This window comes from Heloderma suspectum, chromosome 16 (genome assembly GCF_057233095.1).
Source record: "Heloderma suspectum isolate Gila_16-S chromosome 16, 16-S_ref, whole genome shotgun sequence".
Taxonomy (NCBI): domain Eukaryota; kingdom Metazoa; phylum Chordata; class Lepidosauria; order Squamata; family Helodermatidae; genus Heloderma; species Heloderma suspectum.
Window position 1 is genome coordinate 9,005,552 of NC_139473.1, and position 24,851 is coordinate 9,030,402.

General features: G+C 47.1%; 1 protein-coding gene across 5 annotated transcripts in view; it reads left to right on the forward strand.

Annotated features, from left to right (window-relative positions):
* Window positions 1–2,800: 2,800 nt before the first annotated feature.
* The window catches only part of CUEDC1 (CUE domain containing 1), an 85,415-nt gene continuing 63,364 nt past the window's right edge, over window positions 2,801–24,851 (forward strand). For 2 of the 5 annotated variants that reach the window (XM_084822444.1, XM_084822445.1), the window contains exon 1: window positions 3,295–3,368. The gene's annotated coding sequence lies outside the window, so the exon portion shown is untranslated. Of the gene's footprint in view, window positions 3,022–3,294; window positions 3,890–24,851 lie in introns of those variants that run through there. The other 3 variants (XM_084822443.1, XM_084822440.1, XM_084822446.1) reach the window with 3 other exon arrangements.

The window sequence follows — 24,851 nt, forward strand, 5'->3', positions numbered from 1 at the left end:
GAATAGCGCAAAGACACAACAGGAATGTGCATATTTGAAATCATAGGGACTCCTTGAATTGGAAGAATCAGGTCCTGATGACCGAATTGGGCCCCCATTTCAATCCTTGGAAGCTCGCTACAGGCTACGTTACTAGGACCCCACTTTTTGCCTCTACGTTTAAGCAAGGTTGTATACGTATAGATTACTTGAACTGGTTTAACTTCAGTCTTTCCCTCCACTTCTGGTAGGACAGGAAAAGTTCACCCTCCCCGGGCTGCTCACTAAAGAACCTGTGAGTAGGGAATGACAAGCACACAATAAATGCCTCGAGTAGAAAAGCCCACATTCTGACCAGTAGCAGCTCTTCAGGGAAGGGATGGGAGAGGTTTAACTATGTGCTGTGTGAGCTACTCCTTCCTCTGATCTGTCCTGAATCTCCCACCAATCAGCTTCATGCAATGACCCCACTGGGTTCTAGTATTATGAGAGAGGGAGAAAAGTGTCTCCCTAGCCACATTCTCCACACCATGCATCGTTTTGTACACCTCTGTCTCCCCTTACATGCCTTTTTTCAAAGCTACCTAAGAAACATTCATTTATAAATGTTCTGCATCACACCTTCATTACCAAAGGCAATCCTAGGGCTGTGTACGTAAAATTATAAAAAGCAATACGTAAAAATTAAACAGAGGCATAACACAACAAAAACAGCAAATAAAACAAATCTAAAATTGATTTAGATTGTATTTTTGATGGCCAGGGTTCACCTCAAGATGCCTGGGCAAGCAAATGGTTTCATTTGGCACAGAAAAGATTTTTGGAGTCAGCACCAATCTCATATCCTTCAGGAGGGAATTCCAGAGTTCGGATGCCACCACAAAGGAGGCCCTCTTCTAGTGCCGTCAGTCCGCATGGTGCTTTACACAATAGCATAAGCACACACAATAAACATTGAGACTGGTGCCTGCCCCAGGAGCTTACAATTTAAACATTAAATTTTAAGGTCTAACAGCATGGAAAAAGCAGGCCCTACTTCATATCTGTTCACAAGCGAGTCTCATTGAGTTCAATGGAGCTTACTCTGGAAAGTCTGAAATCCTGACATGTCTCCTAGTAAATGGCAAAGCCATCTCAAGTGCTTTCAACAAATGTTCCAGTGTCATAGTTCTTCACCAACCCATAGGTATAAATGGTGTGGGTTTTAAAACATTTGTGAGCAAACCATCTTCTGATATTTCCTTTTGTTGGGACTTCTAAATCCCAAGAGTTGCTGGGAAATCTCAACATTCACATGATTTCCAAATAATTGGTGACACCATCACATCTTGCTGTAGCATAGAGCAAGACAACTCACATCTAGAGTGAATTCCAGCACATAATGCAGAGCCAAAACGTGGTTATAAGAAACCTAACCTCTGTAACATTTACTTTATCTTACCTTATATATTGGATCAAAGACTGCATAGACATTGACCTTCAGTTGTATACATTTTATTTTATTTCAAAACAAGGTTAACAAAATGCATCCAAAAGAAGAACATACATAATAGTAAATCAAAATCACTAAAGAAACAAAGGAATTAACGAATTATATATCTAATGAAACTAAAGTATCAGTTCTGCAACATATAAAGTCCATGTCCATGTGTAAGTCCATGTCATTTTGTGCTGTTCTTATCCTTTTCAAATAAAATATAGATTGATTAAAAACGGGTGATTTGTCCTTGTAGAATTTTATAGATTTACTTCCTTGGATCAGATGTATACTGTAATGGCCATTTGGTTAGGAACAATGACATTTTACCACCTGTGTGCTGTTTGTACATATATAATTATGAGAGGTGGCGGAGCACCTGCTTTGCATAAAGAAGGGCCCAGGTTCGATCCCCTGAATCTCCAGGTAGGGTGGGGGGTGGGGGGGACCCTGGAGAGCCTCTGCTGCCAGTCAGTGTCAACAATACCGCGCTAGATGGATCAAGGATCTGACTCAGTATAAGACACCTTCCTGTGCTATTTAAATCAACCCCTTTATTCAGAACCTTACTTTATTTTTAAGGGAAGGGTCATAGACAAGTGGCAGAACGCCAGCTTTACGTGTTCGAGGTCCTGGCTTCATTCCCCGGCATCTCCAGGTAGAACCGGAACAAATCCTGCCCGATACTCCGCGGAGCTGCTATCACTCAGTGTCGACAATCCTGGGATAGGTGGACCGGAACGCCGACTTGGTGCAAGCCCTATCCCTATCAAAGGCAGGCCAAAAACTTGCTTGCGCGCGTGTTGGAGGGACGGACGCGCGATCGTACTTTCCACTCGAGCGGCGGCTCCGGCTTCGGTGGGGCTGTCAATCCATCCTGGGCTGCAGTCAGAACTCTGGAGGAGCTATCCGAGGTGCTGGCCCCCCCCTCCCCAAACTAGCTTCAGCACTTTGGGGAGCTCCTCCAGCGTCCTGCCTGGTTTTGACTGGACCCCAGGGAGGGTGCGCAGCCCCACCGAAGTCGGCGTCACCCGCTTCGGCCGCCCGGCAGGCGAAAGGCGCTGACTCCTCCAACACCACTGCTGGGGGGGGGGGCAGCCTCTCCAGGCCGTAACCTCGGCGCGCCCCCCCCCATCCGGCCCGAGGATGAGGAGGTCCAGTCCGGGAGCTGCCCTGTGCGAGTCGTCGCTGCCCACCCCCGGCCCGGCGCGCTCTGGGTCCTCCGCTCCCCTGCCTCCGAAATCCACTTGTCGCCAGGGCGGCCTTCCTGCGGGAGGGGCGTGTTACGGCTGCGTCGCAAGCCGCCGGCCGCTAGGCTGGGGGGAAGGAGCAGCCCGGAAAAGGGGGGGGGGAGAAAAGTGGGGGGGGTGCGTGCGGGGTGGGGGGAACTACCCAGCCTGCCTGGCCGGCCTCACGCTTCTCCTCCGGTCTTGGCTGCTTGCAAGCCGGCGCGAGCGAGCCGCCACTGCCCTTTTAAGTCATCTTTAATTAAAGGGTCGCCTTCGCCGCCCTCTCCAGCCGAGGTCTCGGATCCAGGGGGGGGAACTCCGAGGGAGCCAACGTCGGTAAGGCCGGGCCTGGGCGTGGGGAACGGGGGAGGCGAGGGCGCCGCGGTGGTTTCCCTTCTGGGGAGAGGCGAGGGCGGCAGGCGAGATCTTTGCGCGCCCAGCTCGCGGCCCCCCACCCCACCTCCCCAGTGCTGCCCACCGGCCAGCTCTGTCCCCAGCCCAGCCCAGCCCCCACGCCTCTCCTCCGGCCGCTGGGCTCCCCGCCCCGGAGCGCGCCTCTGCCCTTTGGAACGCGGCCGGCGCCTTCGGAGCGCCGAGGGCCGAATTGCTGCCACTTCGCGGAACGCGCGCGCTCCGAACGTTCTATAGAACGTTCGCGGACCAGGAAGCAAGCAGGCAGGCAGGCAAGCAAGCACGCGACCCCCTCCCCGGGTCCTCCCGTGATCGGATTCCGGAGGCGGCGTGGCAGCTGATCCGCCAGCCCCACACGCAGCCCCCTCTCCCCGCCGCCCTCCTCCTCCTCCCCTCCCCTCCCCTCCCCTCCCCTCCCCTCCCCCAGCAGGGCCTGTTCCGAGCCAGCGCTTCCCGTAGGCGCGCTCTCGAGCCCGCTTTTCCTCTTCCCCTTTCGGATCCCGGCTCCTGGAAGTGCGTGGGTGGGTGGGTGCGTGTGTGTGGGTGGCCCCTTCCCCCCCTCCCTCCTCCTTCCAGGCAACCCTAAACCCACCCAGCCCCGCGCAAAGCATTCCAAATGAAAGAAGGGTCTCTCTGTGTGTGTGTGTGTGTGTGTGTGTGAGAGAGAGAGTTGGAGGACCCCAGCCCACCTCCCACCGGTCGGATTTAAAGGGGAAAGGGGCGTGAGCAAAAGGAGCTCGGCTTTTGGAGGACAGGCAGCAAGAGAGGCGGGCAGGCATGGCCGAGAGGGTGGGTGAGTAAAAGGGGGCTCCTTCTCTGGCTCGAGGAAAGGGTGGGGGCTGGCGCTCTCGGCCTTTTCCTTTTTGGACAATTCCGGATGTGGTGGTTTCCGCCGGGGGGTATGCCTCTCCTGTTTATGTGATCACGCGCGGGAGGCCGCTGTGGATGGGTTGGGGCCAACAAGATCTCCCCCCCCCCCCATTATTGAGGAAGGTTGTATAGAAACTACTTCTAGAACCGGTCTTACTTCTTTCTCTTACCCCTCCCTGCCCCAAATCTGCCAAATACACATAGCGTTTGCAGTGATTGCTGATTTGTTTCACTTCTCCCCTTCTCTTATTTCCCCCAATAATAATAATAATAATAATAAATGCATAATCTTGCAATCCTAACAACAGCCTTGTGAGCTCTGTCTGCAGTATTATCCCCATTTTGCAGATGGGGCCACTGAGGATGAGAGACAATGACTCACTTAAGGCCACCCAACTAGTTCATGGGGGAAGTGAGATTTGAAGTGATTTTGGTCTTCAGTTTACATAGAGCTAATGCTTACTTAAAAGGGGGGGGGGATAATTTTGAAAGTTGAACAGATATAAAAGGTACCTAAATTATGATAGGTTTTTTGCTTGGTTCCTGTTTCATTTTGGATATGCACCTAGGCAGTTCAGTTTCCGAAATTGGTCTACTTCTGTCACAGTTACATTGCTGAGGTGGGATGGGCTACATCTCATACAGTGGGATAGAATTTAGCTGCCTGAGTGTTTCTTAAAGGATCCAATAAGAAACCAATTGAGCTCTTGCTGCATGGGACCCAGTGGTGATCCATTAGGTTCCTTGGATGTCATTGTGCTCCTGAGTTATAACATTGGGGGTGATGGCTTTGTTTTGGTCTGAGTGGTACCATTAAGATCTAAAAGGTTATTTCTGGTGATTTGAATCCCTCTCGACCAATCAGAATATCATTCCCCACCTCAGGACAGAAGCGGTAGTATTGCTGTTCATCTATTTGTCAGATAAAATGGCTCACACAATTACCCATTTCTGGAAGAAAGGTGTTGTATTATTTCTGAGAACAATCTTCCTTCTCTCACTGTAGTCGTAGTTATATGATGGTTTGTCACAGGTCCCTGGGAGTTTTTAGTGAAAAGCTTGCAACCGGGTTTTACCTCACTGGCTGTGTTTGTTGTTGCTATTAATGAGCCGTCTGTCAAATGATGGGAATGATTGACATCTGCTCTCTAACTCAGTCAAGCTCAGTGTTTTCAAACATGCGAATAAGGAGATGACCGACTGGTCCCCGTTGCCTGGTGATGGCAGAATCCCCTCACCTTTGCGCTGAGAACACCTTTTCCTTACTGTTGTTCTCTGTGGGGTCATCCAAGCGAAAGACCCATGGTTCCCCAAACACTTTCTATTTCCTTATCCCTCTCAGGTTTCTGAGACAATCTCATTATTACAGATCAACAGTTAGTCCCCAAACTTAGAATGGGGCATGGTGTGGAGAAAGTGGACAGGGATACATTTTTCTTCCTCTCTCATAATACTAGAATCCAACCGGGTCATCCCATGAAGCCGATTGGTGGGAGGTTCAGGACACCTCAAAGGCAGGACTTCTTCACGCAGCGCATAGTCGAACTATGGAACTCACTACCACAGGATGTAGTGATGGCTACCAGTTTGGATTGCTTTAAAAGCGGGTTGGACAAATTCCTGGAGGAGAAGGCTATGGATGGCTTCTAGTCCCAATAGCTCTGTGCTACCTCCAGTACCAGAGGCAGTGAGCCTATGTACACCGGTGGCTGGGGAACGTGGGCGGGAGGGTGCTGTTTCACTCATGTCCTGCTTGTGGGTTTCCTCTGGGCAGCTGGTTGGCCACCGTGTGAACAGAATGCTGGAGTAGATGGACCCTTGGTCTGATCCAGCAGGGCTCTTCTCATGTCCTTAGGTTCTTATTCCAAAACTCAGAATAAAGAAGTTATTAAAATCTCAGGGAAAAGAAATAAGCAAGAAACATGTTTCTCCTGGGACAGAATTACTTGTTCCACAATCATATGTATACACTTACCTGAGAGTAAGCCCTACTGAACTCAGTGTGACTTCTTTTCTTTGAAAGATACAGATAATTTGATTAATTATTAATTAAGAGAGTTATTAATTACTCTTAGGACACAATCCTATGCATGTTTAGACAGAAAAAGGTCGTACAACTCCCAGCGTTCCCCAGCCAGCATGGAGGGCCTTTATAGGGTTAATATAATATAATAAGGCTAACTCATGAACTTTGGTGGGCAAATGTAAATCTCCCTTCTTGCACAGCTCTCAATCAGTTCAAAAACGTGTTTTGTTTTGTTTAGTGAAGACATTTTTATCCAGTCCTTCCTCTGTGGGGTTCAGGGTGGCCTGTGTGGTTCATTCTCTCTCTCTCTCTCTCTCTCTCTCTCTGCATTTTATCCTTACAACAGCCCTGTGAGGTCGGTTGGGCTGAGTGATGGTGACCGGCCCCCAAACCAAATTCCTGCACGTTCAAAACCGCATTCACAAAACTATGTTTGCACATGAATACAAATGGAGGCTAAAAGGCACTCTGAGGGTCACTTGTGAAAAGGCTTTTGACAGCGATTTGCCGAAAGCCTTAGAATTAATCTGTGGCAGGGGTCTGATTAGAACTCAGGACTCCCAGATTTGAAGTTCAGTTCTCTGTCGGCTGGATCCAGTTGGCCTTCATGTGGTTTTGCTAGTTAAGTGTTAAACTGGCGGTTCGTTTTGTTCGGCTCCAGGTACTGAAATGGTGTGGTGGGTGCATGGACGAAACTGCTTGTTAGACGAAAGGAAAGGGCCCTCCGTTCCTCTTGCAAGGTCTTTCCTGCGGGCTTATCTTTTCTGCAAATTCTTGAGTCTGCCTTCCCAAACTCCTGTATGTTGTCCTTTGGCGCAACCGGAATCTATTCTATGAAGCAATTCGACTGTGCTGATTTTATTGATAATGCTTATTAGCTACCTGCCTGTCATAAAACACCCAGTGCAATGTACAAGGAAACCAATTAAAACAACAACAGAACGGCGCAAACAAGAACAGCAACTAGCAGGGGAAAACCACCCACTTCCATTGTTTTGAGCTTCATAGCCATAAGGTCTAGCAAATTGGTTTGATTTTTAAGAAAATGAAATCTGAGCTTCTCAGGTAGCTGCATTCTTCACCCGCTACCCACAGCCTGAGCATTTTTTCCCACCCACCTGTGGAATTGCAGTGTGTTTATTACCACGCCACATGATTGTCAGTGTTTCTGCCCGCGACCAAGTATCACCCGTCCACACCCGATCTGTCTCCTACAGAGGGTGCAAAGAACTCCTCTTCTCATTCACTCACTCTTCTGCAGTGTGGGCCGGAAATCTCCACACCACTGATGCCTAATGAATTGGTCCATGCGACTGAAAAGTTGGCATACTGCTAAACCTATCAAACTGGTTCCCATAATCCACCAGCCAGCATGCCCAATGGGGGTGTGTGTGTGTGTTGGAAGTTGTCATTCAACACATCTGGAGAACATCAAGTTGGGAAAGGCTGACCTAAGATGTACTCAGTGGCGGTTGGTGGCTCTCATGTCAGTGGGGCAGTGAATCCACTTTGGGTTTCAGTCAGAATGAGTCAGAACTCTAAAGGAGTTCTTGAAGAGGCTGAACCCTATCCCCCAAATACATTCAGCACCTTGGATAGCTCCTTTGAAGTCCTGACTGAAATCCAGAGTGGATCCACCGCCCCACTGACATGGGAGCTATCAGCCTCCATTGGATGTACCTGTCTGGTTTCTTCCTCTTCTTCTTCTTCTGGAATTTCATACCTTTCTAAAGTGGGAATCAAGGGGCAACATTTCAGATTTTGGTGAAGGGAGGCAATTCTCTCGAGGGTTCAAAGTCCTGCCCTTGAATAAACTTCCAGTTAAATTGCCAAATTAAGCTGCCAAAAAGCAACGTATTTTAAGAGCATTTGCTGCGGTTACGTAAAAAAATTATTTACTTATTTCAGCAAATGTCTTTAGTGCTTTTCATTTATTTACTGGGGAAAATGCTCATCATCTAGATTGCAGTATGATTAGTAAGGGCTAAGCAGACACACCCGTTCTTAATTTTAAACGAATGGAATTTATACATTTTGGTGTGCCCAATTAATAATTTGTAATGATAGCTGATTTGCGTGACCCAAGCTGCAATCCTGCTAGGAGTAGGCCCCACTGAACGCAGAGAGACTGCCTTCTGAGTAAATGTGCATAGAATTGGGTGGCAACTGTGAAGCACCTGTGAGCTGTATACAGGTGCACTGGAGGGAGAAACTCAGATGTGTGAAAGTCAGGTAGGGAGATGGAAAGCTGGACCTCCCTCTGTGAATTTGATCCTGCATCCTCAACGCCTCCCACGGTGTCAATATGAATTTGGGAATTGCTTTGTGACAGCCTGGATCACAGATGTCTGTTTTCTAAAATCATGTGGGTTATTTCCCTTTGTTAATAACACACATATCTTTCCTTGTGGGCTGACAGCACACTTGGCTTTCGGATGAAGACTGCAAATGTTTCTGAATGCTGTTGACATTTGAGGCAAAGAAGTATTTTTTTCAGGAGCCCTGGAGAATGTTTAGTCAAGAGGAGTGTAACATTATGAAAGCCACTGGATTTAGCCTGAATGAGCTGTTCTTCCTGGGAGGAACTGGGAACTAGTTAAGAGCAACTCCCACTGCTTCTGGCCTGAGGGGAGAGATGCCGCGGCTTGAGAGCACTCTGCACAGGAAAAAAAACACCTTTATTTAAATAAGATTTAGAAGTTTGTTGGAAATCAGAGTTGGTTTGATTCTGTAAGGTGCAATCACACCATCTTGAAATGCAGAGGATGTCTAAACTAATTGGCTGCATTTGCACGTCGCAATAAACCAGAATTCTAGAGAATTTTGCCTTGCTGTGAGTGAATGAATGAGTGTGCTAGTGCACACTGCATAATTAAACAAGCCATGGATCTTCTGCCCATGGTTTATCACGATTGTCATGACTCTGTTGGGGGATTCCTCATCCAAGGAAGATCTGGAGCCCTTGGAGTCAGATGTCCCTAGCTCTCTGATTGAACCCTTCTGGCTTCTACCTTGAACTGCCTTGTGGTTGTGGGTTGCCCTTGCCTGGATTCTTGTTCATAGCCTGCACCTAGCCGGCTTAGAGCTTGCATTGTCTTCTAAACCTGTTCCTGGCACTTACCTGCCTTGGACATGTTGGATAATAGGAATAACTCCGCATGCTTCCAGACACTAGAGGGCGAGAGAGAATGTCCTGTAGCTTGATCAGTTCCTATTTCCTGCTCCCTCCCCTTCCTGTTCCTTCTTCCACTTTCTTCCTCTTGCCTCTGCAACAAGCGCCATGTGGTCTCTGCAGAGAGGAAGCAAGTAACCATATCTTATGCCTTCTGTCACATCCACGCATCCAGCTTTAGGGAGTGCTTGTAGTTACTTATTTATTTATATCATTTCTAAATCACCCAGTAGCTGAAGATCTCTGGGCGGTATGCAAGAATTCACAAAAAATTCAAACCACAATATTATACAATCATAAAACGTAGTCTAAAATTTTTAATGTACAAAATGTAAAACAATTGAAACAGCTAAAAACAATTTCAATAAACTTTTTCAGTAATAAACATTATTGTTGTTGTTGCTGTTGTTGTAATTAAATAGTGTTAGCCTTCTTTGATGAGGTGTATAAAAGCACTAATAAAGTAAGCTGATTTGAACTTCTTTTAAATTGGCTCTAGCCTGCGTTTATTGCCTCCACTACTAAATGCTGTGTTGCCACGCTTTCTGTATATAAAGCAACTCTCCTGTAAGTCACACCTGACTTTCCAACAGGACAGTGATGTGTGAACTGGGAATTCTGGCTTGTCTCTTCCGAGACAAGCCAGAGTCATTAGCCATGGTTTGTTCTTGGCTTATGAATCTGGCTTGTCTGGAGAGAGACATGTCAAAGTTCCTGGTTCGCACGCTACAATAAACAAACTGGGCAGAAGGTTTGTGATTTATTTAGCTGCTCCCACTTGCAGGCGAAGCCATGTGGGAACAATTGAGGAGCATGCACCAGCACACTGTTTTGTGATGTGCAAACATAGCTATAGACTTGCAGATCACCTGTGGGTGAGTACGGGAGAAGATTAGCTCTGCTCTGCTTCTGAATCTTACCCACCTCCTTTCATTTTGTTTTCCTTCTCATCTGTTGAAAATTCTGACTGCCGCCAAGTATTTCTCCACTGAAAATGTCAAAAGAAGCGAGATGAGCTTTGCAAGAGCTGAGCTACTAGATCTAATCTTGCAGGAGCATCTCTCCTTGCGAATCGTAAGGCGCAGGTTACTTTTGCTGAGGGTGGGGCCAATACACACATGGCCATGTTCCCCGCTTCCCCTGTTCTTTGACCAACCATGGAGGGTTCTCGATGCTCAACAAGGCGGTGTCTTCGGCCTACTGCACTCCAACCTCCAGATCTATATTTCACACCCACATCTCTAGAATCTTTGCCTCGGAGACCCTTGAGTGGGAGAATACACACTCCAAAAAGGGAGTGCACCTCAAATAAGGATATTGTAGAGTTGGAAAAGGGGCCGCGGTGGCGTAGTGATTAAGACGCTGAACTGCAGACCGGAAGGTTGGCAGGACAGCAGTTCGAGACCCGAGTGCCGCGTGACGGAGTGAGCTCCCATCTTCAGTCCCAGCTTCTGCCCACCTAGCACTTCGAAAGCAAGAAATTGCAAGTAGATAAATAGGCACCGCCTCGGCGGGAAAGGTAACAGCGTTCAGTGCACCTCGGTGTTCAGTCATGCCGGCCACATGACCACGGAAGCGTCTTCGGACAGTGCTGGCTCTTCGGCTTAGAAATGGAGATGAGCACCACACCCTAGAGTCGGTCATGACTGGTTGGGGACACCTTTACCTTTTTTTTTTTTAGAGTTGGAAAAGGGGCAGAAAAGGGCAACCAAAATGATCAAAGGGCTGGAGCAATGCCCCTATGAGGGAAGGTTAAAAGTCTGGGACAGTTTAGCATAGAAGAAAGGCGAGTAACAGGAGACATGATAGAGGTGTATGAAATCATGCATGGTTTGGAGAAAATGGAGAGGGAGACATTTTTCTCTCTCATAATACTAGAGCCCAGTGGGGTCATCCCATGAAGCTGATCGGTGGAAGTTTCAGGACAGATCAAAGGCAGGGTTTCTTCTCACAGCACAGAGTTAACCTATGGAATTCCCTTCCACAAGATGCAGTGATGGCCACCAGTTTGGATGGCATTAAAAGAGATTAGACAAATTCATTGAGGATAAAGCTATCAATGGCTACTAGTCCTGATGGCTATACGCCGCCTCCAATATTGGAGGTAGTATGCTCCTGTATACCAGTTGCTGGGGGACATGGGCGGGAGGGTACTATTGCAGTCGTCTCCTCCTTGTGGGCGTCCCCCACAGACAGCTGGTTGGCCACTGTGGGAGTAGAATGCTGGAAGAGATGAACCCTTGGTCTGATCTAGCATGGTTCTTCTTACAGTCTTATAAGTCTGGATTCAGGTATGACAACCTCCGTCCTGATTGCAAAATCGACTGTTTCGCTCCAACCCCTGCACGTGCAAACAAATCAGAGTTCAGAGATGGTTACCTCCGCACAACTAATGATGAAAGCGAAGTTTATGTGCGATAACGTCCTTGGGGCATCTTTGGGGCAGAGGATTTAGGAAGCAAAGCAACATGTTGGTCTGTCGTATCTAAATGAGCCTTAAAAAAAAAAAAAAAAACCAAGAAAGCCATCAAAATCGGGTGGGGAAATAATGAGTAGACAAAGATATAGCCGACAAGTTTCAATAAAAAAACCAGTTTAGGGAGCAATTTGTATACTGATACATTTTATAACCTCTGTTGCAGTTTGTGAAGCTGAGCAAATATAGACAGTAATTTCTCCAAGGTTGCATCTGATGGATCCTCAGTCTAAAGGCTTGACAGCTAATTTCCTAAATCCAAAATAAATTAGAAGTTGTTCCTTCGTTTACGGCAGCAAAATGACTTCCTCCTCTGCCACTAAATTCTGGACTGACGATTCGTTTCCTGGCTTGGGTTGGGGGAGTCATTATACTCCGTTTCACCATCTTGGATCTCTTGTAAGAATTTAATTCCACACCTAATTAGCTAAGCACACAGTTGGGTTGTCATAGGTAATGGAAATGACTGCTTTATTGTTGGTGCCTGTGGAAGGCGTTTCAGGCTAGGCTTTTTACATTCAGAAATATATTTTGTGTGTGTGTGTGTGGGGGTGATGTTGCTGAAGCTTCTTCTAAAGTGATTGGCTCAGCTGTTAGGTTGTCACAGAAGGGCTGAGCAATCAGAAGGCTGCTATTGGTTGAGCTGCTCTGGTCCTAGCGATGCAGGGTGGAATTTTTTTCCAGTGTTTTATTTTTCAGTAGAAAATTTTCTATTTCATAAGTTCGTTAGGATCGATGAATGGATGCCAGCTGCAAATACAATATAAGACATGTTGCAGATGAGGGGCTGCCCACATATCCTGCACAGTTCTTTGGTTTATTACTGCATCAACAGTTTTCAGAACCTTTGTTTTTTCCCTTTGAATTTAAATGATGTAAGGGAAGTACATGCTTCTGACTTTAAATGTTTGCAAATATTCCAATAAGAACAACTACATAATATAAAATTTAAATCACATTGTGTGCTTGAGGGAGCAATCCTATGGCTGCTAGTCAGCTGCTAGACGGCTGTAGGATGTGTCATTTTCTGAGAACCGACCTTGGGGCCTGCGCTCTGAGGTCGGTTCCCTGAGACCTGACCTCCCCCCCCTGTCGCGCCCTGCCTTGTAGGCAGTACGGAACGGCCCCGCGTTCTGCGCTTGGAGCGGTGGAAATGGGGCGTTCCTGGGGGCATTCTGGGGCAGGGAAGGCGGAAATGCCGGTATGACACATCCAGTGTGTCATCCGGCAGTCACTTCCCCTGCTCTGCCTTCCCGTGGCTAGGCAGCCGAAATCAGCTGTCTAGCTGCAAATGCAGAGCGGCTGAAGCACGGAGGGGATGATCCCCTCTGCGCTTCTCCTGCCCTGCATTGGATAGGTGGTCACCTCCGAGTTCGGAGGCAGCCGCCTACCCAGGTAGGATTGCGCCCTTAGGCTTTCTTCACACAGAGCTTTTATCCTGCGATTGAGATCACTCCTTCACAGAAGTTTGCGGGCTCTTTACATGACACCCTGACCCTCCGGGGCATCTCCTGCACTAAATGCCCTTTGTTCTGTTTTTAAATAGATCGCAGATAGTGACCAACAAATTGCCCCATTGTGTTCCGCTTGAGTTCCCTCCGTGAAAAGAGGAAAAGTGCAAGAAGAGGAGTGAGATCAGTGAAAGATATGGAAGACTCAGATACAGGGAGAAGGAGGGGGAAAGGGGAGGGGGGAAAGGAAGCGGATGAAAAAGGGAGTCATCGTGATCCTGCATTTAAAGCTTTTAAAATTTAAAAACTTTTTTAAATTTAAAATTTTAAATGCAGGATTTTAGGCTGGTGTGGAGATGCCCTAAATTTCTGCCCTCAAATATTTCAGGTCCAACACTTGTAGTGTACTGGGACAAAAAATTAACACAAGTTACTTTTATTTTTAGCTTTGTTGTTATTAAATACAAGTAAAATAAACATGCTAAATTCGTTCACGCTGTAGGGCATCAGATGTTCGTTTCATGCAAACTAAAAGATTTCCAATGCAAATTATCCTCATTTGCATAGGAATATTTTCCAGAATTTCTTCTTTAAAACTCTCCACTTCAGTTTTAAAAAAACAACGACCCCACATCACTAAAACAGAGATAGAACAGGCTGAATGGCTTGTAGGGAATTGACCTTGGCGCCCTTGTAAGAGACTTTTAAATGGGTTTTTAGTTGTACCAGCTTTACCACCGGGGGTAACCCCATCCTAAAATAACCTCGTGAATCATTAGCTGGAACCCGATACTGGATTAACAGAGCTATAGGACTCTCTTAACTATTTTGGAGGGAGAGATCTAATTGGTGTTGTTGTTGTTGTTGAGTCGTTCAGTCATGTCCGACTCTTCGTGACCCATTGGACCATAGCACGACAGGCTTTCCTGTCCTCCGCTGTCTCCCGGAGCATGCCAATCTGCAACTCCTTTAGGGTGCTTAATTGGAGGTCTCCCAAGCAAAATACGTTCTGCGGCTATTCCGTCTTTTCCTCCTTAACAGAGTGTGTGTGTGTGTGTGTGTGTGTGTGTGTGTAGAAAGGAAAAAGATGGAAGAAGCAGTGGGAAAACGGGGACCGGTTCCAAGATGAAGACTACGCTGTCTGGATGCTCCCATAAAATTCTGTGAACGAGGCAGGGCTACGGCTTCTGGAAGCACCTCAAGGCAGTAACATGAGATGAAGTAGGGTTAGAATGTCCCCAGATCAGAATGTGCCAGAGGCAATTAACCAAGATGTTAGGTTTGTTTAGCAAAGCACAGAACTGCAGCCAGTTAAACAGATGAAGAAAATGTTGCTTCTAACTGCTTAGAATAAGCAGGTAGGTCATACGTTATGCGCTGCGGAGAATCCAAAGCAGGAGGCAATCGCTGAGTGGGAAATCAAGTCTCAGCCTCTTTTTACCCTCTTGGTAGAAGACCCGCTGTGAACTTTTGACGAGCATAGGTTCCTTTGCTTCAGCTCAAGTCAATCTAGAAGCAAGCCTGGGTAAAACACTTATAGGACTTTGCCTGTAAAATTGACCCAATGGCATGCCCTGCTTTAGGATATTGAGCAGGAGCGAAACCAAGGTCAACGAGTTGTATCAGCATCTGCATGTACTTGGGGAAGGACCACAAGTCAGTGGTAGAGAGCACAGGAAGACTTTGGGTTCAGTATCTGCAGGGCCAGCCCTACCATTAGGCAGGGTGAGGCAGCTGCCTTGGGCGACAGATGCTGAAAGGCAGCAGCAAGGTTTCAAGGAGAGAGCTGTGTGCCCTGTAGCCTGCTCTCCGCTCCCTAAGTTAGCCTGCTGCCTTCAGGTTCAGTAGGGGACGTTATCCCATCATCAGTGTTGAAGACAGATTCATCTGCCAGTCCTGTCAGCTTTTGTACACGGAATGGGAGGGGGCGCCATTTTGTCCTTCACCTCAGGCACCCAAATGGCTTGGGCTATCCCTGAATTTCTCCCCCCACCCCTAGTTAAAGAATCTCGGGTAACAGGACTGGGAAAACGCCTCTCTCTACCCAAGAGTTTCTGGATCACTGCCAATCGGAGTGCACAATACTAGATGGCGCCCTTTTATGACTGTACAAGTAGCCGACATGACTCCAGTTTACGTTTTGCTTCCAGAATCTTAGCTGCTGTTCTGCAGCTAAGAGCTCCAAATGGATCGATTCTGTTGCTGTCTCAGGGCAAGTGGGCGATGAACCAAACACTGCTGGTTCCAGGTCTGTGAGGGCCCCTGGGCAAGACACCCTCCGTGGGCCCCCTCCCTCATTGAGTCTACCTTCTCACTGCCATCATCACCAACTGCTGTTGCTTCATATCTTCTTTCTCATCATGGCTGCCCCTTGCTTGCTTGATGGGCAGAGAGCTGGGGAGCAAGTAGGCTGCGGCATCTCCTCCTTCTCCTCCTCACCACCACCGCTGTCTGGGCCAGACCGAGAGGCAGGTGAGCAACCAGGTTGCAACGGTGAAGAGGAGGAGCGACTCCAAGGGGTTCTTGCCAGCAGGTGCTTAGCAAGTGCCTACCCTTGACGCCGGCTCTGGAACCAAAGACCAGATACAAATGCACAGATTTTATCTGAAACGTCTACATTTTAACCTGTTGCATCCCAACTGTCTGTGGCAGGAAGGAAGGACAGAAAGAAAAGTAGTTGGTGCCTAGGAAAGGTAGGTTGGACGAAAGGGTGGCCCTTAGAACAAAATGGAGGCTGGTGGATCAGAGAAGAAGGGAAAACTGGGAGAATGCGCAGAAAAGTGGACGCATTCTTTAGTAGCTATGAGGGGCAGGTGTGGGACAAGAGGAATTGTATTAACTGAAATAACCAGCAGGGCCAGCCCCACCATTGGGCAGAGGGAGGTGGCCGTCTCATCCCCTGAGCTAACCTGCAGCCCTCATGGTGTGGTAAAGACTGTGCCATTGGACAGTAAGTACGATTCAACTTGCCAGTCCGGTTGGCTTCTGTACGTAGAATGGGGAGATGCCATCTTGTCCTTCGCCTCAGGCAGCAAAATGCCTTAGGTGGCCTGCCCCGATTAAATAGCCAGACACTTGCGTACAAGTTTCTAAAAATGCAGAGACAATAATATTTGCCACACACACAAAAGAGGCTCTTAAGCTACCAGAAGAAGCAAAGATTTGTAATGTGCTAGAATCCCCGTTGTTTACAAAGGGAGGTGGGGTGGAGGACAAAAGAGAATAGATTTTTTCCCCTTTAATTCCATGCCAAATCTTTGCTACATAGTTTATTTGCCAAGGGGGATAGAAGCCAGAAAGGCAGTGACTTCCTGCTGAAAATGATATTTCTCTGGGTGCTTTTGCAATGGCCTTACGGTTAATTAGGTTGTGTCGCTGGCTCTCAATTCATTCTTTAATTAGGACTGTTTGTTAGCTCTGTGTGTGTGTGTTAGAGCTGATACAGCATAACGATGTGTTTAGCGGCTGCTTTCCACAACCCCTTCTTTTTAATTCTGTGGTTTTTAATGTTGTATGTTTGTTCTTTGGAGTATTTTCCCCCTTGTTTGTAAGCTGCTGTGGGTACATTTGGGTAGAAGAGTGGGGTGGTAATAATAATAATGTTTTTTTTTTAAATTTATTACGTTTATATCCCCCCTTTTTCCTCCTTAAGGAACCCAAAGCAGCGTACGTAGTCCTCCTCCGTTTTATCCTCACAACAACAACCCTGTGAGGTGGGTTGGGCTGAGGGTCTGCTCCTGGCCCAGAGTCACCCAGTGGGCTTCCATGGCTGAGTGGGGACCAGAACCCAGATCTCCTGACTCCCAGTTCAACACACTGCTGCTGCCGCCGCCAATAATGATGATGCAATAGCTAAGTCTGAGCTACACATCAGAAGGTCCCAAATTTGAATCTCATGCCTACACAGAATCATAAGAGTCATGTAATAGTAGGGTTGGAAGGTGCCTATAAGACCATCGAATCCAACCCCCTGCTCAATGCATGAACTCATTAGGTGAACATAAAGAGCTCATCAGGGCTGGTTTGGAACACTTTTGCTAGTGGGCACTGACTGAAATGATTACCCTCTGAAAAACACTTGCATTTGGGGAGTGACATATGCGACGATAAGAATGCACACAGTTGTGAAATCTGCATGACAAAAGCATTCTGGGTCATATGGAACTATACGTTGTACCTTGTGGTTAACTTTAAAGTACTCCGTTGCTTTTCCCACATTCCCCTGTACCAGTCCGCCCGTTCACTTAGATTGTCATCTAAGGTTTTTCGCCGTGAGGATTGGCGACTGGATGCTGGAAAGCGGGGTCTTCTCAGTGGTGGCAGCCCAACTTTTTAACGAGAGGCTCGCCTGGCGCCAATGTTGCTGATGTCATTTCAGCACCAAACAAAGCCCTCTTTATTTTCCCAGGCTTCTTAAAAGATGTGTTTATCCGATTTAAGGAGTTGGAAGAAGTGTTGCTGTTTTGCTTTGCCTCCTTGAGTTCATAATTGCTGGTTCTTCGGCTGTTTTTGGTTTTTATGTTTGGATTTTATTGTATTTTTTAACTTTCTAATTGCGAGCCACCATGGGAGTGTCGAAGGCTGGGAGCCCTGAAGGTGTGAAGGGATACCAATGATGTAAATAAATGTTGAAAGGCTACTTCAACGGCGGCTCTCTCCCTACACCATGGAAGCAGCTTCCTTCTTTGTCTTGCACTCTGCCACACCATAGAATTCACGTTGGTTTCATGTGGAACAAACGTGCCCTATTGTTCCAGCTGCAAGCTCCAACATGCTGCCTTTACAAACAACACATCTGAGGCATCTGAGCCCAGGGCAAACTAGAGTGATGCAGATGGCAGCTTGGAAGAAAAACTGGAAAAACAGAAAAAATCCAGGGTAGCGGGGAGAGAGACAGTACTAGCGTTCTGATTGGCTAGAAGTCCTATATATATCCTCTGCCTCCCAGGATAAACTTCATGGCAAGGGTTTTGCCCTTTTCTGCCAGAAAGAACACCTCTAAGAGCTTTGAAACGAAGAACTACCACCTGAGTTTTGCTTTTTTCCTCCTCCCTCCCAATCCCTTTTCCTTTTGTGTTGTGTCTTTTAGACTGTAAGCCTAAGGGCAGGGAATGTCTTAATATTAATCCTTGAAAGAAGTTCACTCTGGGAGCCTTTTTTGGCTGAAGAGACGGGTAAAAATGCTGCAAGGCTATATAATATTGTGTGTTCATGGAGCTTTAAGAAACATCAAGAAAAGGCAAGTCCCTGTCCCAAGGAGTTTGCAGTCTAAATTTAGGTTGGAGATCAGGGATGGGAGGAAGATAAGCAAGGGTAACAAGAGATAAATGCAAACTAAAGCAGTTATAGAAGACTTCACTTCCTATTTCTGTCCCCTCCCCCTGTAAGCATGGGATATTAAAATCAAATAGATCACTGCCTTGTTGTGGCGAAGGGGTTTGCGTAACTCAGTGAAGCCATAAGCTATGCTGTGCAGGGCCACCCAAGACGGACAGGTCATGACAGAGAGTTCTGACAAAATGTGGTCCACTGGAGAAGGAAATGGCAACCCACTCCAGTATTCTTGCCAAGAAAACCCCATGGAACGTATCACAAGGCTAAAAGAGATGACACCGGAAGATGAGCCCCTCAGGTCGGAAGGTGTCCAATATACCACTGGGGAAGAGCAGAGGGTATTTCCAAGTAGCGCCAGAAAGAGTAAAGCGGCTGGGCCAAAGCCGAAAGGACACTCAGCTGTGGATGTGTCTGGTGGTGAAAAGAAAATCCGATGCTGTAAAGAACAATTTTGTTTAGGAACCTGGAATGTCAGATCAATGAATCAAGGTAAGTTGGAGGTGGTCAAACATGAGATGGCAAGATTGAACATCGACATCTTGGGAATCAGCGAACTAAAATGGACAGGCATGGGCGAATTTAATTCAGGTGACCATCATATCTACTATTGTGGGCAAGAATCCCTTAGAAGAAATGGAGTAGCACTCATAGTCAACAAAGGGGTGGGAAAAGCAGTACTGGGGTACAATCTTAAAAACGATAGAATGATTTCAGTACGAATCCAAGGCAAACCATTCAACATCACAGTAATTCAAGTCTGTGCCCCAACCACTGAGGCCGAAGAAGCTGAGGTTGATCGGCTCTATGAAGACCTACAACACCTTCTAGAACTAACACCAAAAAAAGATGGCCTCTTCATCATAGCGGATTGGAATGCTAAAGTAGGAAGTCAAGAAATCACCAGGATAACAGGCAGGCATGGCCTTGGTGTACAAAATGAAGCAGGACAAAGGCTAATAGAGTTTTGCCAAGAGAACACGCTGATCAGAGCAAACACTCTTTTCCAACAGCACAAGAGACGACTCTACACATGGACATCACCAGATGGTCAATATCGAAATCAGATTGATTATGTCCTTTGCAGCCAAAGATGGAGAAGCTCTATACAGTCAGTCAAAACAAGACCTGGAGCTGACTGTGGCTCAGATCATGAGCTTCTTGTTGCAAAATTTCAGCTTAAATTGAAGAATGTAGGGAAAATCACTAAACCATTCAGGTATGACCTAAATCATATCCCTTATGAATACACAGTGGAGGTGAGGAATAGATTTCAGGGATTAGACCTGATAGACAGAGTGCCTGAGGAACTATGGACGGAGGTCCGTAACATTGTTCAGGAGGCAGCAACTCAATCCATCCCAAAGAAAAAGAAATGCAAGAAAGCCAAGTGGCTGTCTGATGAGGCTTTACAAGTAGCTGAGGAAAGAAGGGAAGCGAAAAGCAAGGGAGAAAGGGGAAGATATACCCAACTGAATGCAGAGTTCCAGAGAATAGCAAGGAGAGACAAGAAGGCCTTCTTAAATGAACAATGCAAAGAAATCGAGGAAAACAACAGAATGGGAAAGACTAGAGATCTCTTCAAGAAAATTGGAGATCTCAAGGGAACGTTTTGTGCAAAGACGGGCATGATAAAGGACAAAGAAGGCAGGGACCTAACAGAAGCAGATGAGATTAAGAAGAGGTGGAAAGAATACACAGAAGAACTATACAGGAAAGATCTGAATGTCCCTGATAGCCATGATAGTGCGGTCACTGAACTTGAGCCGGACATCCTCGAGAGTGAAGTCAAGTGGGCCTTAGGAAGCATTAGTAACAACAAAGCTAGCGGAGATGACAGTATTCCAGCTGAGCTGTTTAAAATCCTAAAAGATGATGCTGTTAAAGTGCTGCATTCAATATGCCAACAAATTTGGAACACTCAACAATGGCCGCAAGACTGGAAAAGGTCAGTTTACATTCCAGTTCCAAAGAAGGGCAACGCCAAAGAGTGTTCAAACTACCGCACAGTTGCGCTCATTTCACATGCCAGCAAGGTGATGCTCAAAATCCTACAAGCTAGGCTTCAGCAGTATGCGAACCGAGAACTACCGGAAGTACAAGCTGGGTTTCGAAGAGGCAGAGGAACTAGAGATCAAATCGCCAACATTCGCTGCATCATGGAGAAAGCAAGAGAATTCCAGAAAAACGTCTATTTCTGCTTCATTGACTACGCTAAAGCCTTTGATTGTGTGGATCACAACAAACTGTGGCAAATTCTTAAAGTGATGGGAGTACCAGACCACCTTACCTGTCTCCTGAGAAACCTGTACGAGGGTCGAGAAGCAACAGTAAGAACCAGACATGGAACAACCGAGTGGTTCAAAATTGGGAAAGGAGTACGACAAGGCTGCATATTGTCACACTGCTTATTTAACTTATATGCAGAGTACATCATGAGAAATGCCGGGCTGGATGAATCAGAGGTCAGAATTAAGATTGCTGGGAGAATTATCAACAACCTCCGATATGCACACGATACCACCCTAATGGCAGAAAGCGAAGGGGATCTCAAGAGCCTCTTGTTGAGAGGGTGAAAGAGGAGAGTGCAAAAGCTGGTTTGAAACTCAACATTAAAAAAATTAAGATCATGGCATCTGGCCCCATTACTTCCTGGCATATAGAAGGGGAAGAAATGGAAGCAGTGACAGATTTTACTTTCTTGGGCTCCAAGATCACCACAGATGTAGCCATGAAATTAAAAGACGCTTGCTCCTTGGGAGGAAAGCTATGGCCAACCTAGACAGCATAGTAAGAAGCAGAGACATCACCTTGCCGACAAAGGTCCGTCTAATCAAAGCTATGGTTTTCCCAGTAGTAATGTATGGCTGTGAGAGCTGGACTATAAGGAAGGCTGAGCGCCGAAGAATCGATGCTTTCGAACTGTGGTGCTGGAGAAGACTCTTACGAGTCCCCTGGACTGCAAGGAGGTCAAATCAGTCCATCCTAAAGGAAATCAACCCTGAGTGCTCATTGGAAGGACAGATACTGAAGCTGAAGCTCAAATATTTTGACCACCTAATGTGAAGAGAAAACTCTCTGGAAAAGACCCTGAGGCTGGGAAAGACTGAAGGCAAAAGGAGAAGGGGATGGCAGAGGATGAGATGGCTAGATAGCATCACCGATGCAATGAATATGAATTTGAGCACGGTCTGGGAGAGAGCGCAGGACAGGAAGGCCTGGCGTGCTATGGTCCATGGGGTCACGAAGAGTCGGACACGACTGAACGACTGAACAACAACAAGGGATCTGAGATGGGGTATGTGTCCTTGTATAAATCACCGTGCAACTTGGTGGAAAATGTATACGAGGCTACAACTTGGTGGCGTCAGTCATAGGCCTGGGTTGTTAATACTAGCTGATGGTGTGCAAACCCCTTGGATGCTGGCTGCCTGATACAGGGCAGAAGGAAAGTGACCTGTGATGCAATTTCAGATGGATGCCTGACTGATCACCTCCATGCACTGAGCTCCCTTTGAGGCAAGAGAGCGGCGTAGCAGGCTCTGGGTTTCAGTCAGAACCAGTTGGAATTCTAAAGGAGCAATCCAAGGTGCTTCACAAAATATAAACATAGAGGCTTTGTGTTTACAATATTAAGATAGCTTCTCTCCCTCGCTCTCCCTCTGGGGTTGTAGTCCAACACAACCGGGGTGGGGTATGTCTCCTCTCTAGGGTTCAGCACCTTGGATAGCTCTTTTAGAGTTCTGGCTGGTTCTCACTGAAACCCAGAGCAGATTTGCCGTCCTGCTGACATCAGAGCCACCAGCCTTCACTGAGCTAAGGTCAGGGAAAGCTCTACACCCATACTTTGCATGAAGAAGGTTCCACATTCGAACCTCAGCATCTCCAGGTAGGGCTGGTGGGGGAAAAAAAAAACCCTGCCTGAAACGGTGGAGAGCCACTGGCAGTCAGTGAAGCCGTCCCCAAGCTGGTGTTCTCCAGATGTCTTGGACTCCAACTCCCAGCATCCTTGACCATTGGCCAGGCTGATGGGAGTAGAAGTCCAAAACATGGGGTTGCTGGGTTGCTGGGTTGGCAAAGGCTGTTGTTAGCCAATATTGAGCTTGATGCACCAGTAGCGCGACTCGGTATAAGGCATCTTCCTGTATTCCTAAGCCATAGCTCAGGCACATGGGAACAGTGCTGTTTTCATTGGTGTCTAAACACCATCAGGGAAGGGGTAGAGAGTCCCACAATGTCCTGTCCAGCTTGGTTCAAGGCACCCAGAGGGGCTAAAACCAGCAAGGTACGTACAGGCAAGGAGCTGACGAGTCAGGTTGGGTCGAGGCCAGGCCAGGCCAGGCCAGGCCAGCGTAAGGGTGCTGAATAGCCAGGCAACTTAGACCAGGCAGGGTCTTCCAGGACCTTGGCTAGCTCCCAGTGAGCTGAGACTCAAGCAAGGAGAGCTGTTGACTCAGCAACCATCAGAAGCCTTCTGAAGCCTTATAAAGGCCAGCAGCTCAAGTCCTGCAGTTAGCTCCATCCCCTCAGAGAAGTAGTTTGTTTCTTAAAGGGCTACAGCCTGATTTCTAGCCGCTGGCTCCTACGGGGTGGGGGTGGCGAGGGCTGTAATGGGGGCGTGTCTTCTGCACCAGAGGAGTCAGGTAGAGGCATATCCTCTGGTCTGGGAAGCCCTGGCCTAGCAGGGACCGGATTAATGGAGGGAGTCTCCTCTGCCTCTGAGGCCTCTTCGGAGCCAGAGGACAGGTCAAGGCTGGGGAACATGACACACAGGCTGGGTGGTACAACTGAGAAGGCCTCATCCTGCCTTCCCCCCAACCACATTGTGTAGAGAAGGCCTGCCTCATCAGAGGGTCTCGCTCCCTTTCCCCCAACCACCAATCATTTGATGGTTTTCTGGCTTTTGTGCAGTGTTTTCTCCCTTCTAAAAGGTTAACGTGCTTCTTCCAAGGCTTGATTACTGCAATAAGAGCTTCAAGCCACAACATGCTGCTTTTTATTAATTATTATTTTGGCTCTCCCTCCTTTGCCTTTGGCCACGTCCACTACTGGAATGCAGCCCCCAAGAACAACTCTGAAATTGAATTTGGGCTCTCAGGCTGAATGAGGGTTCCAACTCCTGTCTTAGGAACTAGTCACTTGTCATGATAGACATGATGGAAGTCTACAAAATTATGCCTGGTGCGGAGAATGTGGACAGGGAGACATTTTTCTCCCTTTCTTAAAATACTAGAGCCCGGCGTCATCCCATGAAACTAACTGGTGGGAGATTCAGGACAGATCAAAGGAAGGACTTCTTCACACCGCACAGAGTTAAACTGTGGAACTCACTTCCACAGGATGTAGTGGTGGCCACCAATTTAGATGGCTTTAAAAAAGGGGGTTGGACAAATTCCTGGAGGAGAAGGCTATCCATGGCTATTAATCTTGATGGCTATGTGCTGCCTCCAGTCCCAGAGGCAGTGAGCCTATGTACACCAGTTGCTGGGGAACATGGGTGGGAGGGTACTGTTGTGCTCGTGCCCTGCTTGTGGGTTCCTGGTCAACAGCTGGTTGGCCACTGTGTGAACAGAATGCTGGACTAGATGGACCTTTGGTCTGATCCAGCAGGGCTCTTCTTATGTTCTTATGTCTCTCAGCCTAACCCACCTCTTACAGGGCTGTTGTGATAACAAAGGTCCATTCCACAGCTGTTCAGCGCAGTGGTGCCCACTGTGTAGAGTCATCTTTCCCCTGAGATTAGACATGCCACCAGCACTTATTTTTAGGCACATGTTGAAAACACATCTGTTTAAGCAAGCCTCCCCTGTGAAGTTTAGGTGACCATCTTGTGGATATGATATATTCTCTGTGTTGGTTTTTATGTTTTTATGGTTTGTGTGCACTGCTTTGAAATCTGTAGATGTAAGTGGTTTATAAATACTCATAAATGATTAAATGGGGATAGGGGGGAAATAACATATGCTGCCATGAATTCATTGGAGAAAAGGTGGGATATAATTAAAATATAATTTTAATTAAAATATAATTTAATTATAAAATTAAAATATAATTTTAAAAAATATTAATAAATATTTTGTGAACCGCCCAGAGAGCTTTGGCTATTGGGCAGTATAGAAATTAAATAAAAATAATAACAACAACCTCATTAAAACAGGAACATACCAGAGACTAAAACAGGGATGGGCAACTTATGGTCCACCAGATATTTTGGCCTACAGCTCCCATCATCCTTCACCCTTGGTTATGCTGGCTTTGGCTGATGGAAATTATAGGCCAAAACACCTGGAGAGCCGGAAGTTGCCCAGCTCAGGACTAAAACAATCTTTTCCAGGCTGGCGCCTTCCAGATGTCTTGTACTATAACTCGTACATTAGTTATAGTTTGGGGGTGCTCTTGGATCCAGAACTGTCACTTGAGGCACAGGTG